At 46.5% G+C, this 17,840-nt stretch overlaps 1 protein-coding gene across 1 annotated transcript in view; it reads left to right on the forward strand.

The window, feature by feature from the left end:
- The first annotated feature begins 446 nt into the window (after positions 1-446).
- TNFRSF13B (TNF receptor superfamily member 13B) overlaps positions 447-17,840 on the forward strand; it is a 63,149-nt gene continuing 45,755 nt past the window's right edge. The window contains exon 1 of the mRNA XM_081161955.1: positions 447-511. The gene's annotated coding sequence lies outside the window, so the exon portion shown is untranslated. The remainder of the gene's footprint in view (positions 512-17,840) is intronic.

Here is a 17,840-nt window from a genome sequence, read left to right on the forward strand (position 1 = left end):
TCCCCTCCACAGAGGTTTCAGAGCAGCTGGGAAACATAAACACACAGTTATAATAGTGTAATAAGCATTACATACTGATTCTCGGTATCATTTATTGAGAACTTACTATGTGCCAAGAACTTGCTCTAAGAATTTAACTGTTCGGTCATTTCATTCTCATAACCTGTGAGACAGGCACTGTTATTATACCCATTTTACAGAAGAGAAAATAGAGGCACAGAGCAGTTAAGTAAGTTGCCACCAAGGCTTCCCACTGGTAAGTGGCAGAACCAAGATTCAAACCCAGGCTGTCCAGCTCTAGTGTCAGCCTCTTGAGTGTCTGATAGCTAGAAGTAAGGGCAGGGCTTATGAAGCACAGGCTGGGGGGAAAACCCAGGAAGTGCAGGTCAGGCACTAATCAAATCTAAGGCTAATAATAAACATCCTGAGTAATGAGTGGCCTGGGTCAGAGCAGGCAAGGCAGCTGGAGCAGGGCAGCCTGGAGGAGCGGTGTGAACAGCTGAGGAGGCAGGTGAGTGGGTGTGAGGAGGGCTTGACCTAGGGTACCTCGTAGGGGTTTGGTGGGGTTTGGTGGGCATGGTGCCCACAGCAGGTGAGCAAGCTCAGGCAGCGCTGGGGCCTCCCTGAGCCTCCACATGTGCAGAGCCCTGAGTCTGGAGGCCTTGGGGGTCTGCGCCTTGCATTCCAGGAAAGCTGTGAGGTGGGAGGGTCAGCAACACAGGCAGGAACTCCCTCTGTATCCCCCACTCCCCCCCTAAGGTGGCCCCAGGATTCAGAATCGGATTGATCAGGATATTTTAAAAATATTTTATTTTGAAGTTGACACTTATGCAAAAGCAGAGAGGAGAGCTTAACACACCCTCCCGCAAACATCACCCAGCTTGAACAATTACCAATGTGCAGCCAACTTTATAACATCCCTGCCTCTCATTTTCCCTGCCAGTCCTACTGGATCATTTTCAAGCAAATTCCAAACACCATATTGTTTAATTTGTAGCTTCCTCAGGGTTTATCTCTTAAAACAAAAGCTCTTTAAAAAACAAAACCCAAAAAACTAACAGTCCTTCATACCATGACTACTCTGAAAAGAATGATTCCTTAGTCACTGGATAGCCGGTGCCCACTCTCCTGATTGTCTTATCAATGTCTTTTCCAGTTGGTTTGTTCAAATTAGGATCCAAACTCAACCCAGATTATACATTTTGTTGTATGTTTGAATCCAGAACAGTTCCCACTCTGCCTCACTATTTGTTTCCTTGCTCTTTATTTCTTGAAACTGGTCATTTATCCTGTAGAATTTTCACCAGGGCAGGTTTTGAAGGTTGCTAAAGCAGGGGGAAGTTCCAAGTCCATCACCATGCTGAAGGGACCAAAGGCTGAATCTGAGGGGGTGTCAAAGCCCCTGGTGGCACAGCCTGGGTCTGCGTGCTGCTCCCTGATCCTCTGCCTCCCACGCCTTAGGCAGGGAGTTGGACCAAGTAGGCTCCAGAGGTCTCCTCGGACCACAAGTCAGGAAACTTTGACCCAGTGAAGCAGATTCAGCTCTGGCTGGGAGTTGGAAGTTCCAGCTCCTGCTCTTCATAAATTCACTCTGTGACCTGGAATGATCCTCTTGATCTCTCTGGGCTCCACTTCCTCAGCTGTAAAATGAAGAAGCGCCTCTGTCCCTCCCGATGTCCCTCAAAACCATAAAAGGTTGGGCCTGCCAGAACCCCTATTGAAGGGCTGCAGTTAAAACAAAATGCTTCCACTTTCTTTAACCCAGTGCTTTTCAAATTAATTTGACCATAGAGCTCTTGATATAGTACCAATTAACAAGCCGAGCACGTGAGGAAGCACAGGCACTCCTGTTCCAGGAACCATCTCTCCTGGCTACTCTCTGGTGTCAGAGCGCAGCAGAGCCCCGGGTGAAGCCCGGTCCGCAGCCTCGGCCTGCAGGAGGAGCTCCCCCTCTTCCTATTCGCCTGCGGAACTCCTTCCTCAAGCTTCTTCTGCCTAGCAGGTGTCAACCCCCGGTGATTCCTACCTCTCTCTGAGGCTGGATGATGGTTCTGGGATTTTATGTAGGTCCAGGCGGAGGTGGAGTTGGGGGAACAGAGGTGCCATTGCTCTGGTCAGTGAGTGTTGGCCATCTGGCCAGTTGTTACAACATGTGCTCATCAGACCAGTGGCTGGGCAGCTTCCAGAAAGTGAACAGGGTCTGAAAGCTCTCTAAGGCTGCCCTCGCCTGGTCTAACCTACGGTCCACCCAGCCACCGCTTCACCGTGGATTGCGGTGGGTGGCAACTCTCCCCCCCCAAAATGAGGGAAAAGGCAGAGTGGGGGGTTTTGTTTGTTTATTTGATTCTTTTGTTTTTAAAATTTGCTGTTTAAATAGATAGTCACATGTTGGAAGGCCAGGAACTATAAAAAGGAGTATAATAGAGTCTCCCTTCCCTCCTTGTCCTCCATCCGCCCAGTTCCTGACTTCCCTACATAAACAGCTCTATTGATACATAATTTACATACCATAAAGTTCACTTGTTTGAAGTGTGCAATTCCGTTTTTTTAAGAATACTTGTGGAGTTGTGTGACCATCACCATAACCTGACTTGAGAACACCCTCCCTCACCACTCTGAAAAGAACCCTGTCACTCCTCAGTCCTCCCACCCTAAGCTACCACGAATCCACTTTTATCTCTAAAGATTTGCCTATTTTAGACATTTTATAAAAATGAAATGTGGTGTTATGCCCGGCCCTCGTGCCTCGGTGGTTGAGCATCTACCTATGAACCAGGGGGTTCAATTCCCGGTCAGGGAACATGCCCAGGTTGCAGGCTGGGCCCCCAGCAGGGGGCATGGAGGAGGCAGCCAATCAATGACCCTCATCATTGACGTTTCTGTCTCTCTCTCCCTCTCCCTTCCTCTCTGAAATCAATAAAGACATATTTTTAAAAATGAAATGTGGTGTTTTGTGACTGGCTGCTTCTACTTGGCACAATGTTTTGAGCTTTATCCATGCTGCAGTGTGTAACTTTACTTCATTCCTTTTTGTGGCCAAATAATATTTCATTTTATGGCTATATCACATCTTTTCTAAATCCTCACCTGAGGGTATGTTTTTATTGATTTCAGAGAGAGAGAAACATCAATGGGTTGCCTCTTGCACACGGCCTGACCGGGAATCGAACCCACAACTTTTGGTATACAGGATGATGCTCCAGAGGACTGAGTCACCTGGCCAGGGCTGGATATACCACATTTTATTTATTCACTCATCACTTGAGGACATGTGGGTTGTTTCTACCTTTCGTTATCTTGAATAATGCTGCTGTGAGCGTGTGTGTACAAGTATTTGGGTATACAGGTTTTCACTTCTCCTGGGAGTGGAATTCTTGGGTCACATAGTAAGTCTGTTTAAATTTTGAGAAATTGCCAAACTGTTTTCCAAAGTGACTGAACTGTTTTATAATCTCACTTAATACATGAAGTTTCCACTTTCTCAGTCCTCGCCAACACTTGTCATTGTCTGTCTTCTTCATTACAACCATTCTAGTAGATACTTCCATGTGATCTTGATTTGTATTTCCCTAATGACAAATGATGTTGAGCATCTTTTCATGTGCTTATTAGCCATTCATGCCTTTTTGGAAAAAATGTCAATTTAGCTCCTTAACCCATTTTTTTGTTCTGCTTAATGCTTTTTTTTATTTTTATTTTTTGTTTAAAATATTACAAATGTCCCTTTTTCTCCCAATGACCCATTCCACCCCATCCCCTCCCCCTCCCCAGGCCTCTCCCCAGCATTGTCTCTGTCCTTGGGTTGTGTATATATGCATATAAATTCTTTGGTTACTCTCTCCCCCTCCACCCACCCGCCCTCCTCCATCCCTCTGACATTCGTCAGTCTGATCCATGCTTCTGTGTCATTGAATCTATTCTGTTCATCAGTTTATTAAGTTCTTTAGATTCCACATATAAGTGAGATCATGTGACATTTTTCTTTCACTGCCTGGCTTATTTCACTCAGCATAATATTCCCCAGGTCCATCCATAATGTCCCAAAGGGAACGAGGTCCATCTTCTTTTTTTTTTAAATATATCTTTATTGATTTCAGAGAGAGGAAAGGAGAGGGAGAGAGAGATAGAAACATCAACGATGAGAGAGTCATTGATCGAGCCCACAACCCGGGCATGTGCCCTGACCGGGAATGGAACCCTGATTGCCTGGATCCTAGGTTGACGCTCAACCGCTGAGCCACGCCTGACCGGGCTAGGTCCATCTTCTTTACAGCTGCGTAGTATTCCATGGTGTGAATGTCCCACTGCTTTTTATCCACTCATCTCCTGATGGGCACTTGGGCTGTTTCCAGATCTTAGCTATTGTAAACTGCACTGCTATGAACATAGGGGTGCATATATTCTTTCTGATTAGTGTCTCAGGATTCTTAGGATATATTCCCAAAAGTGGGATCACTGGGTCAAAAGGCAGCTCCATTTTTAATTATTTGAGGAACCTCCACACTGTTTTCCATAGTGGCTTCCCCAGTCTGCATTCCCACCAGCAGTGTACTGGGTTCCGATTTCCCCACACCCTCGCCAGCACGTGTTGTTTGTTGATTTGTTGATGGAGCCATTCTGACAGGTGTGAAGTGACACCTCATTGTGGTTTTAATTTGCATCTCTGATGATTAGTGATGTTGAGCATTTTCTCACGTGTCTCTCAGCCATCAGCATGTCCTCTTTGGAGAAATGTCTATTCAGGTCCTTTGCCCATTTTTTAATGGGGTTGTTTGTCTTTCTCTTGCTGAGTGCTATGAGTTCTTTGTACACTTTGGAAATTAGCCCCTTATCAGATACATCCTTGGCAAATATGTTTTCCCAGGCCCTGGGGTTCCTTTGTGTTTTGAGACTGTTTTCTTTTGCTGTGCAGAAGTTTTTTAGTTTGATGTAGTCCCATATGTTTATTTTGTTTGTTTGTTTCTCTTGCTCTAGAAGATGTATCAGTGAAAATTCCACTACTTGGGATGTCTGTAACTTTACTGCCTATGTTTTTTTCCAGGATTTTTATGGTTTCATGACTTACATTTAAGTCTTTTATCCATTTTGAGTTTATTTTTGTGTATGGTGAAAGTCGGTGGTCTAGTTTCATTTTTTGCATGTATCTGTCCAATTTTCCCAGCACCACTTATTGAAGAGACTGTCTTTACTCCATTGGATGCTCTCGCCTCCTTTGTCAAATATTAACTGACCATAAGGGCGTGGGTCTATTTCTGGGGTCTCTGTTCTGTTCCATTGATCTATATGCCTGTTGTTGTACCAATACCAGGCTGTTTTGATTACAGTGGCTTTGTAATACAGTTTGAAGTCTGGTAAAGTGATCCCTCCCACTCCGTTCTTTTTTCTCAAGATGGCTGCAGCTATTCGGGGTCTTTTTTGGTTCCATATAAATTTTTGAAGTGTTTGTTGTAGCTCTGTGAAATAAGCTCTTGGTATTTTAATAGGAATTGCATTGAATTTATAAATTGCTTTGGGTAGTATGGACATTTTAATGATGTTAATTCTTCCAATCCATGAGCATGGTGTATTCTTCCACTTGTTTAAATCTTCCTCTATTTCTTTTTTCAGTGTCACGTAGTTTTCCGAGTACAGGTCTTTTACATCCTTGGCTAAGTTTATTCCTAGGTATCTTATTTTTTTAGTTGCAATGGTAAATGGTATTGCTTTTTTAGTTTCACTCTCTGAAAGTTCATTGTTGGTGTGTAAGAATACCATTGATTTCCAGATGTTGATTTTGTATCCAGCTACCTTGCCAAATTAGTTTATCAAATCTAGTAGTACTCTGATGGAGTCTTTAGGGTTTTCTATGTACAATATCATGTCATCTACAAATAATGACAGTTTTACTTCCTCCTTTCCAATTTGGATGCCTTTTATGTTTTCTTCCTGTCTGATGGCTGTGGCTAGGACTTCCAGCACTATGTTGAACAAGAGGGTGAAAGTGGACATCCCTGTCTTGTTCCTGTTTTTAAGGGAAATGGTTTTAGTTTTTCACCACTGAGTATGATGTTGGCTGTAGGTTTGTCATATATGGCCTTTATTATGTTGAGGTGAAATCCCTCCATTCCCACTTTGCTTAAAGTTTTTATCAGAAATGGGTGTTGGATTTTGTCAAATGCTTTTTCTGTATCTATTGATATGATCATATGGTTTTTGTCCTTCATTTTGTTTATGTGATGTATCACATTTATTGATTTGCGGATGTTGTATCAGCCTTGCATCCCCAAAATAAATCCCACTTGGTCATAATGTATGATCTTATTAATGTATCGCTGGACCTGGTTTGCTAGTATTTTGTTGAGGATTTTACCATCTATGCTCATCAGAGATATTTGCCTGTAATTTTCTTTCTTTGTAGTATCTTTATCTGGTTTTGGGATTAGGATGATGCTGGCCTCATAAAAAGAGTTTGGGAGTTTTCCCTCCTCTTGAATTTTCTGGAAAAGTTTGAATAGAATAGGTGTTAATTCTTCTTTGAATGTTTGGTAAAACTCGCCTGTAAATCCATCTGGTCCAGGACCTTTGCTTGCTGAGAGTTTTTTGATTACTGCTTCAATTTTATTAGTTGTTATCGGCCTATTCAGGTTTTCTGCCTCTTCTTGATTCAGCTTTAGAAGGTTGTATACTTCTAGGAATTTGTCCATTTCACCCATGTTGTCCAATTTGTTGGCATATAGTTGCTCATAGTATTTTCTTACAATTCTTTGTATTTCTGTTGGGTCAGTTGTTATATCGCCTCTTTCATTTCTGATTTCATTTATTTGGGTCCTCTCTCTTTGTTTCTTAATGAGTCTGGCTAAAGGTGCATCAATCTTATTTACCTTTTCAAAGAACCAGCTCTTGGTTTCATTGATCTTTTGTATTTTTTTTTTAGTCTCTATGTCATGAATTTCTGCTGTGCTCTTTATTATTTCTTTCCTTCTACTTCCTCAGGCTTTTCTTGCTGTTCTCGTTCCGGTTCTTTTAGTTCTTGTGTTAGATGATTCATTAGATCTTTTTCTTGTTTCTTGAGATAGGCTTGTAATGCTATGAATTTTCCTCTCAGGATTGCTTTCGCTGTGTCCCATAGACTTTGCGTTGTTGTCTGGTAATTTTTGTTTTTTTCCATGAAGTGTTTGATTTCTTCCTTGATCTCATTGGTAACCCATTCATTGTTTAATAGCATGCTATTTAGCCTCCATGTGTTTGAATATTTTTGAGGTTTTTTATAGCAGTTGATTTTTAGTTTCATGGCATTGTGATCCAAGAAGATGCTTGATATGATTTCAATCTCCTTGAATTTGTAGAGACTTTACCTGTGCCCTAACATGTGGTTTATTTTTGAGAATGTTCCATGTGCACTTGAGAAGAATGTATATTCTGTAGCTTTAGGATGAAATGTTCTATAAATGTCAATTAAATCCATTAGGTCTAGTGAGTCGTTTAAGGTCTGTGTTTCCGTGTTGATTTTTTGTTTTGATGATCTGCCCAGTGCTGACAGTGGGGTGTTAAAGTCCCCCACTATGATTGTGTTGCTATCAATCTCCCCCTTAAAGTCCCCCAAGAAATTTTTTATATATTTTGGTGCTCCTATATTGGGTGCATAAATGTTTATAAGGGTTATTTCCTCCTGTTGGATTGATCCCTTTAGTGATATGTAGTGACCATCTTTGTCTCTTGTTATGGTCTTTATTTTGAAGTCTATTTTGTCAGAAATAAGAATTGCTACTCCAGCTTTCCTTTCCATTTGCATGGAATATTTTACTCCATCTCTTCATTTTTAGCCTGTGTGAATCTTTTGCTCTCATGTGGGTCTCTTGTAGACAGCATATATTTGGGTCCTGTTTTCTTATCCATTCAGCAACTCTATGTCTCTTGATTGGACTGTTTATTCCGTTTACATTTAAGGTTACTATTGATATCAACTTATTTAATGCCATTTTCCCCCTTTCTGCTGGTGTACCATTCTCTCACTATTCCTTCTTTTTCTTAAAGCAGTCCTTTTAGCATTTCTTGCAATGATAGTTTGGTGGTACTAAACTCCTTTAGCCTTTTTTTTGTCTGAGAAGCTCTTTATTTCTCCTTCAATTTTAAATGATAGCCTTGCTGGATAAAGCAATCTTGGTTGCATGTTCTTGCTTTTCATTACTTTGAGAACTTCATTCCACTCCCTTCTGGCCTGAAGAGTTTCTGTTGAGAAATCTGCTGTCAGCCTTATGGGGGTTCCCCTGTAGGTCACTGCTTGTCTCTCTCTTGCAGGCCTTAATATTTTCTCTTTGTCCTTGACATTTGCCATTTTAATTATGATGTGTGTTGGAGTGGGCCTCTTTGGGTCCCTCTTGTTTGGAAACCTCTGTGCTTCCTAAACTTGTGTGGCTCTCTCCCTTCCCAGCATAGGGAAGTTTTCTGTCATTATTTTCTCCACCAAGTTCTCTATCCCTTGCTCTCTTTCCTCCCCCTCTGGCACTCCTATAATGTGAATGTTGTTTCGCTTCATGTTGTCCCAAAGTTCCCTTAGACTGTCTTAATGCCTTTTAAGTGTTTTTCCTTTCTGCTGCTCTGATTGAGTGATTTTTTCCTACCTTGTCTTCTAAGTCACTTATTCTGTCCTCTGCTTCATTGAGCCTGTTTTTAATTCTTTCCAGTGCATTCTGGATATCAGATACAGCATTTTTTATCTCTGATTTTTATTTATATTATGTATCTCTTTTTTCATGTTTTCACTAAGGTCCTCGATCTTATCATCTAGTGTCTTCTTACATTCCTTGAACATCTTCATCATCAATACTCTGAACTCTGTTTCTGATAACTTGCTTAACACCATCTCATCAAAGTCTTTTTCTGGTGATTTTTCTTTTTCATTAATTTGGGGGTTGTTTCTTTGTCTCCCCATTTTGGTAGGTCTTAGTGTTTGTATCTATATATTAGGTATATTTGCTGTCTCCCAGTCTTGTGGGGTGGGATTTTGTATTGTGAGACTAGTGGAGCCCAGAGATGGGTTTTCCTTATACTTCTGAGCTCTTTACTCTAGGTGTGTCCCTTTTGTGGGTGTTTCTTTTGTGGGTTCTTTGGGCTCTCCTGTTGTGGTTGGGTCTCGAGTGTTGTTGACCAGTCCTTGGGAGTACTCTCCTCTCAGGTTGGCTAACTGTCTCAGCCCCAACCTCATCATGTAAGCTGTTGTACAGGTGCTGGCAAGGCAGAACAATACCCAACTAAACTTCCAGGAAACAAGGGGTATCTTACAAAATATCTTGACAGTCAAAGTGAAAACAACCCAAGTGAAAACAGAACTGGGAGAGTAAAGGGAGAACACAAATTCTAGAGGGGAAAAAAGGCTTAAAAAAAAAAGAAAGAGAGGCCTGGCCGGGTGTGGCTCAGCAGTTGAGCATCCACCTAGGATCCAAGCGATCGGAGTTCAATTCCCAGTCAGGGCACATGCCTGGGTTATGGGCTTGATCCCCAGTTGCGGGCGTGCAGGAGGCAGCCAATCAATGACTCTCATCATTGATGTTTCTGTCTCTCTCTCTCCCTCTCCTTTCCTCTCTCTGAAATCAGTAAAGATATTTTTTTAAAAAAGAAAGAAAAGTAAAACTTAGAGAGAAAGAGAAGTATATTGTTATTAATAGTGACTAAAACTTAGAAAATAATAAAAATAAACTAAAATGTAAAAAATAAAGAAGCTACTGGGAGATAATAGAGGCAGAGAAAAGATTCTGAAAGAAGAGTCAGGAAAAAATTAAGGGAGAGAATAGGAATAGGATAATAGTTGAAAATTAAAAACTAAAAATATATTAAAGAGAATAAGAGAAACTAACAATCTAACAAAAAATACAGGAAAACAGCAGGAAGGAAAACAAGAGAAAGAAGGAAAAGAAGAAGAAGAAAAGAAAAAAAAATATGCCAATGGAGCTAGAAGAGAGAGAGAGATAAAGCCCTGGCAGGGAGGGAGTCCAATAAGAGATCTGGGGGAAACTATAGAGGAAAGCAGTGAACTTGTTGGTTATAATGATAAAGTCCCAGGAATTAAGCAGGAATATCAAGAAAGTCTTGATAGAAGCAAGGATAAAACAAAGCAAAGAAACAAAACAAAACAGAGAAACAAAATAAAAAACAAGCTAAGCAAAACAAAATTCTTTAAAAAAATAAAATAAAATAAAAATTAACTAAAATTTAAAAAATTTTTTTTAATTATTATAAAATTTAAAAAGAAGAAAAAACAAATGATTTTTTCCCCCTTTCTCTTCTTCCTAAGGGAAAAAGAGAGAAAAAAAAAGTCAATCAGGTGGGTTTCTTCTGGGCAGCTTATGTTGTCCGGGGGTCACTGTTTTGTGGGCTGATTTCCGTTCTCCTGGGAGGTACTTGTGTATCAGCCAATGTGAGGAGCATCTAGGTTTGGCTCTGGTGCCCTTAGGTAGATGGTTGATCTGAGGCTCTCCGTGGGCCACCTCCTCTTGTCAGCTATTTTGCAACCTTGTAGTTGCCTGGTCTTGCTCCAGAGTCTCCTGTAGAGTCTTTAGGGTGCAGGGTGGCAAGTGTAGCCCAGGGTGTCACTCCCCTTAGAGGTGTCGCTGTCAGGCACTCACTCTGAGGGAGTTAGTCTCTGCTCCACTGCCAGCTCCTCAGTCCCTACCCTGTCCTCTGATTCTAGTTCCCCAGGCTCTGTCCTGCTGCAGCTTCAGATTGATTTCAGCCTGTTGCCTTTTGTCTGGGCCGTTTCAGCAGCCTGGGCCCAGTGGGCTCGATTAAGAACATTCTGGTGAGCCCTTTGCCTGCCCTGCCCCCAGCAGGGATTTTCAACTTTTCTTCCAGCTCCCAAACAACAATCCCTGAGAGTCTTATTCTTGTTCAGTTGTCCTGTGAGCTGCTCTCCCATCCCCCTCAGGACTGTGCCCTGCGGGGTGTCTGGGGCTCAGTGAGCGGGACCCGCCCCTTTCCTGTTGGGGGCGGTGCTCCCGGCTGCAGGAGAGGCCGGCGGGCTCCGCCCTCCCTTCCCAGCTCTAGTTGGTTGATCGCTCGACCCCCGCCCCTCAGACGGTCCACTCTGCAGCCCCAATCCCAGCCTCTGCTGGTCTGTCCCCCAGTGTACGCGAGGAAGGTGGCCATCAGACTCAAAAACGCACAAAGCAACACACAGGCAGAGAGTCCGCCCTGCAGGGTCCCACTGCCCGCGCACCAAGGCAGCCAGCAGGAGGGGACCCAAAGTCAGCTCCCCGCAGCTCCACGCACCGCTGGTCTCAGCAAAGCTGGGGCTGCTTCACGCGCCACCATGGCGCCCTCAGGGCCGGTCACAGCTCCCAGACTCTCCGCACCAGGAGCTCAGGGTGGGAGGGCTCCTCCCCTCCCCCATGCCACACAGATTGAGTGCTTTCTGGGGCTCAACACAGTGCCCCACAGGGCGGCAAAGGGCCCCCATGTGCGGCTGCTCAGCACAGTCCTCTGGTCCCTTACTACTCAGGTGCCACACACTTTGGAACAGCCTTTCCTATGGTCAGCACCCTGAGCATTAGACACCTGCCGCGTCTGCCACCAGAAGCTTTGTTTCCTAGGAAGGCGCCGTCCCCTCCTCGTGAATTCACCGCTCCCTTGGGTCCCTCTGCTCTCCACGTGGGGCACTCCTTCCCTTCTCCTCTGCTCTGGGTGTGAGATCCCACTTTTGGATGCCAGTCCGCACTCCCAAGGGGATGGAGCTTTGCAACCTCCAAGCCTCGGAGCCCAGCACAGGCTTTGGGGGGCTCCCCTTTTCTACACCCCCCTTACCCCACTCTATGATGTTTCTTCAGTGCTCCCTACTCGCACTATGTCCAACCCATTTTTTAAATTGGGTTATTTTGTTACTGAACTCAAGGGGTTTGCCACTTGGGGTGCTCTAGTCAAAAACGGAGACATGGTTGCCATTAGGTAGTTTTATTTACTTGCAGCAAGTAAAGGAGGCGGGGTTCACATCCAAAGCTCCCTGTGAGGGAAGGGAGGCTTAGCCTTTGCTTATACACACTATTTGGTCAACACCACGTTGATTTCTCCTTTGCAGTTGGCAGTGCTTATGGGTTGGGTGCTGTCAAGCTCCTCCTGTTCACGGCTGGTCTGCAAAGCACGGTGCTGCACTTGAACATCCAGCCAGAGCAGCACGTAGTGAGAACGGCCCACCTTGAGGCCTTTGCCCTATCTGACACCCCCCCCCCCAGGTTTTCCAGCCCTCACTCGAGGGCATAGGGTCCAGGGTCTACTTCTGTAACTGCTCCCTGCTGAACTTGGATGGCGTGGGTCTGAGTTAGAGGAGTGGAATTCCCCGGCCGCCTGGTTCATGAAAGTCACGGGGCCCCTTGGGTTCTGGGACCCCTGAGACAGGAGCGTGAAGAGAGCGCCGCTCCCGCAGGAGGCACGCCCGCAAGAGGGGAGGCAGAGCAGGGCAAAGCCAAGGAGACCGAGACCGCCACTCACAAGCTCTCCCTCTGGGGGGATCTAACGAGCAAGGCGGCCGGAGCGACAGCCCCCCTGGGGACAAAGGTGCCGACAAGCGCGAGACGGGGAAGGTGCTGTCACGTTTGAACCTCTCCGCGTATGATCTGGACACGGAGCATGGTTTTCACTCAGGAACCGCACGTCGGGCTGCTGGTCTGTCCAGGGCTTAGGAGGACAGGTAGGTCTGGGCAGGGAGTGACCGTGCAGACGGGAGCCCAGTGAGCGGGACACAGCAGCCAGGGCGGGGTACCAGCTGTGACAGCTCTACACAGCATCCAGCCGGGTCCCCCGTTCCTCAAGCACATGATGCCTGCCATGTGGCCCAGTGAAGAGCGCACCTCCTATGGCACCTTGGCCTGGGAGGGAGGACAGCAGGCGAGACAGGCCCCACTCGGCCCTTTGCATCTGCTCTCGGGACAGCGCGCCCCAGAAAAGCCCCTGTGATGGCAGGAGGCACCCGGGCATACCAGCTCTCTGTGTGTGTGTGTGTGTGTGTGTGTGTGTGTGTGTGTGTGTGTGTACACACACACACTCACATAGGAGGAGGGTGAGGCCAGACGCGTGAGGCCAGGCTGCTCAGCCCACACAGCACAGGCCCTCTGTGAGCAGACGTCCTGTTAGACACCATTCCCCAGTTAGCCAGCCACACAGCTGCAGCTCAGAGACTACAGCCCTTCTGAAAATCAGGATACGGGGGGGAAGCACCACTCACTCCCAAGCTCTGGCACTGGGACCAGCCCTGTGATGAGCAGATCGCCTGAGGTCTACATAACCCACAGGTTCTGTCTTTCACAGACTGGCTCCTCCACCCCCTTCCCCAGATTGGAAACATTAGGAGCTGAAGGCTGAAAGCGAAGACAGGAAACAAACAGCTACAGGCACAGGTTGTAATGAAACAGGAGGGGAAAGTAAGGAGAGTCAGCGATGCCATGAGGGCTGCTCACGGAGGCCCCCGGCCTCACCTCTTCACTCTGGCCCCAGATGCCCACACTTGCAGAGCTCCTGGCTCCTCTCTGCCCTGTGGCTTCCGGACTCCTAGAGAAGATGGGCTGAAGAGGCCTCCCCAAGGCTGGCCCCTCGTCCCAGACGGGTGGGCTCTGGGAGCCAGAGGGTGGCCCAGGATGCCTGGTTTAACAGTGGCCCACGTGCCACAGCTCAGGCCCAATCTGCCAGAAGGAGGGTTCTAGGTGGTGTGGCCTCCCTGCACCGGTCTCCCTCCAGCTCGCGCCTCAGCAGCGCAGCGTCTGCTGCTAAACTTCCATGGCTGCCTCTGCTGTGACAAAGCCCTGGCCAGCTGCACCTCCTGCTCCACAGCAGGCCGAGTGCCCGGCAGCCCATTCCGCTGCCAGTCAGCAGACTCCCAAAACCATAGGGGCCTGTGCAGAGTCGGAGCAGAGGCCACTCTCCAAGGAGGGGACACAGCTTAGAAGCACCTCGTCCTGCCTGTGGATCCAGAGGGCAAGCTGGCTCACCTCATCCTGCCCCGCCCAGCCACCCCCAGCTTTGGAGGAGAGAAGCGGAGCTAATGGAGTCTTCTGGACTTGACTGGGCTCTGACACAAGGGCCTGCCTGCCTGTGCACTTGCCCGGAGTCAGTGACCTCAAAACCATCCTGCAGACGTATGCTCTTTGATATAAATGGACAGGGAACTGGTAAATTACTTTTTGGGTCTTCCAAGGACAGCTAGAAATAGGAGTTCCAATATTAATGAATTTTTGGCCTTGCTCAAGCCTACTCTTTAGTCACTGCAGGTACCAGATTCCCTGACTGTATACGTTTACATGTGCATGCACACAGGACACTTACAGGACACCAGGAGGATGTATGGGACTGTCCCTGAGTTGGAGCAAGAGGCTGCCCCCTCCTTGCTTCTTGTCAGTCTCGTAAGATTTCAAACGAGCGACAGCAGACAGACAATAGCATTGTAGCAAAGCAAGCGAATTTATTAAAAATACACTTGGCATGTGGCACAAGTGGACCACACACAGCTTGTCTGAGCGCCTGCCTGGTGGGGCTCAAGGGGTTTTGTACCCTTCCCCCTATAGGTTTCAAGGTTCCCTGCCAGATGTCTTGGGTAGCAGACTGGGTTTCAAAGTCTCCTTCTGCATTCTGTGGCTTTTCTTGGGAGTTTGTGCCTACACCTGGTCATCTCGTTTGGCAAGTCCTTAGAGGGCCGACTTCTTTGTTCAGTGCGTGAAAGAAAACTCCCCCTTCCTTCCTCCCCCAGCCTCAGCAGTTCCAGGGCGATTTACTGTATGTCTTCTCTGCTTAGGGAGGAGAGGTGTTAACCCTTTGCTCTCAAGTGTCCTTGGTTGGGGAAGATAAGGTCTTGCGATTCACAAGCTGGCTGCAAACTGCCCAAACTGTTTGGCCTTGCTTAATTTTCTTGCCTCCGTTTCTCTGTTCCACTTGCCTTCCTTACTGGCCTGTCTCGTGACCACTCTAGAATGTTTGACAGGTTTTCCCATCAGACTAGAAGCCGTTCATTTTCCTGTGTTGTTTCCACCTTCCTCCCACACCGTGTCACTAGGAAGCCCACCCTTGGGCTCCTGTTACTCAGAACACACACGAGGCTGACTCCACCTGCTTCACCTTGCAAGTCCAGTACAGCTGACTCCAACTGCGTTTTCAACTCAGAGCAGACTTTTCTCTCTTTTTCTGGCACCAATCCATTCAGGGAACCGTAGTTTTACTTAGTTTCCAATACTCCTGGGATATTTGGCCTCCGGTAAAATTCCTGAAGTCTCGCCTGCTAATGGGACACCTGTTTATGGCAGTGCGGCCCTTTGAAGAGACTGCCGTGTGTTTCCCTCATCCTGCAGAGCAGGGAAGCAGTGGGGGCCTTGTTCAGACGGCTCACAGACAAAACCAGCCGTTCTGCCGTGAGGCCCCAGGCATATCTCTGTACCCCACTAGCCACTGACTGGCCCCGGGTCCCACAGCCAGACCGTGCGCTCAGTCCTGCCGTCCCAGCTCACCGGCTGGGAACCTGCGCTCACCGAGCGTCCTCAGCGCAGGTGCTGCGGCCTGTCTGCTGGGAACCTCGTGGTGGTTCAGGGAACGGCTGGGGTGCCATTCCCATTTCCCATCGGTCCCACCCTGGCTGTGGGTGCTGCAGAAAGGGCCCTCCTCGGGGGGAAGCAGGGCAGGGGTTACAGGGAGAGGCTTCTGTGTGGTTAGTAAGCGCTGAAACCCGAGGAGGCAAAGAAGCCGCACTGAGAAAACAGCGCCTCCAAACCCGCAGGGGACTCCCAGCCTGGGGCAGGGCCGCCTGGGCAGGACAGGCAGCTTCCTACCATCGCCCGTTTGTTATAGTCCTTAACTTATATAAGCACCTAAGGTCTTTAAGGAAACAGAACTCTTTTTACCCAGTTCTGAAGAATGCACCCCAGGGGCTGCATTCAGGGATCGAATTTGAGTTTCTCGTAGCTGGCACCATTTACATATAAGACCGACAAGGCAAACACAAACGTCCACCCAAAGAACAAATCCAACTCCTGCAGGACAGACACCAGGCCAGAGATGGTCACTGAGGACGTCCTGGATTGCTCGCAGGCGTTCCTCATCCTTCCCGGCTCAGACCTAGGTCGGACCCCAAGTCCTGCCTCCCAGAGACAGTCCCTGCCCCACCAACCAGAAACCAAGTGCACACCAGAATCAAAACCACCTCTCCCACAACCATCTACCCAAAACGGGAGCAGAAACACTAATTCCAGGGACCACAGGGACGGACCTACCTGCCTCCCTCCTGAAGTGCTGAACGAAACAGGGTCAGGCGCCTCACTGTCGAGGCAGCCAGCCAGCCATTCTAGTGTCAGCACGGAGCACACACACCATCCCTCCAGGGGACGCGGGCGAGCTGCCCTGGGCGAGCTGCCACTGCCCACTGCTTCGCCGAGCATCCACAGTGGGCCGAGAGGGAGCTTTTCATTAATTAGTTAATTTTTAAATCCTCACTGGAGGATATTTTTTCCATTGCTTTTCAGAGTGGAAGGGAGAGACAGAGAGAGAAACATCAATGTGAGAGAGACACATCGATGGGTTGCCTCCCGCACGCACCCCAACCGGGGCTGAGGGTGGAGCCTGCAACTGAAGTATTGCCCTTGGCTGGAATCGAACCTGGGACCCTTCAGTCTGCGGGGTGATGCTCTAACCACTGAGCAAAACTGGCTAGGGCGAGAGGGAGCTTTTTAAGAATCCTATCTGGTGCCACCAAATTTGTTACCAAACTCAAGGGGTTCACAACTTGGGGTGCTGTATTCAAAAATGAGACATGGTTGTCACAAGATAGTTTTATTTACTTGCAGCAAGTAAAGGAGACAAAGCTCTGCCTGCGGGAAGGGAGGCATAGCCATTGCTTATACACACTATTTGGTCAACACCACGTTGATTTTACTTCCCTACACTTACTGGGTTGGGTGCTGTCAAGCTCCTCCTGTTCACGGCTGGTCTGCAAAGCACGGTGCTGCACTTGAACATCCAGCCAGAGCAGCACGTAGTGAGAACGGCCCACCTTGAGGCCTTCTACCATCTCACAATTTGTCCTTTGATTACTCAGTTATAAGAGTTCTTAATATATTCTGAGTACAAATCCCTTATCAGATATATGTTTTGCAAACATTTCCTCAAGTCTATGAATTGTCTTATTATTTTCTTGTTGGTGTTCTGTGAAACGTAAAAATTTTAAATTTTAATGAAGTCCAATCTCTCAATCTTCTCTTTAATCATTTGTACATTTGGTGTAATTGCCTAACCCATGAAATTTACTCTTGTTTTCTTTGTTTTCTTCTAAAAGTTGTCCAGTTTCAGGCCTTACATTTTGGTCTATGACCCACCGTGAGTTAATTTTTGTGTATGGTTTGAGATAGAGGTCCAAATTCATTCTCTGCATGTGTCTCAGGGCTATTTTTTGAAAAATAGTTCTTTCTCCCACGGAATCTTCTTGGTACCCTTGTTGAAAATCAATTGACCATGAATGTTAGGTGTTATTTTTGGACTCTCAGTTCCATCCTATTGATCTATGTCTACTGTTATGACAGTGCCACACTGTCTTGTTTTATTGTTGCTTCGTAGTTAGTTTTGACATTGGCAAGTGTGAGTCCTCTTTGAAAACTTTATTTTTTCTTTTCAAGATTGTTTTGGTTCTTCTGGGTTACTAGCATTTCTGTATGATTTAGGATTAGCTTGTCAAAGTCTGCAGAAAAGCCAGCTGGGATTTTTATTGGATTGCATCAAATCTGTAGAACAATTTGGGAATTATTGCCATCTTAACAATATTAAGTCTTTGAATAATGAACATATAATGTCACCCCATTTATCTAGTTCTTTAATTTCTTTTAACAATGTTTTATAGTTTTCAATGT

Source organism: Miniopterus schreibersii (assembly GCF_964146895.1).
Source record: "Miniopterus schreibersii genome assembly, chromosome: 16".
Lineage (NCBI taxonomy): Eukaryota > Metazoa > Chordata > Mammalia > Chiroptera > Miniopteridae > Miniopterus > Miniopterus schreibersii.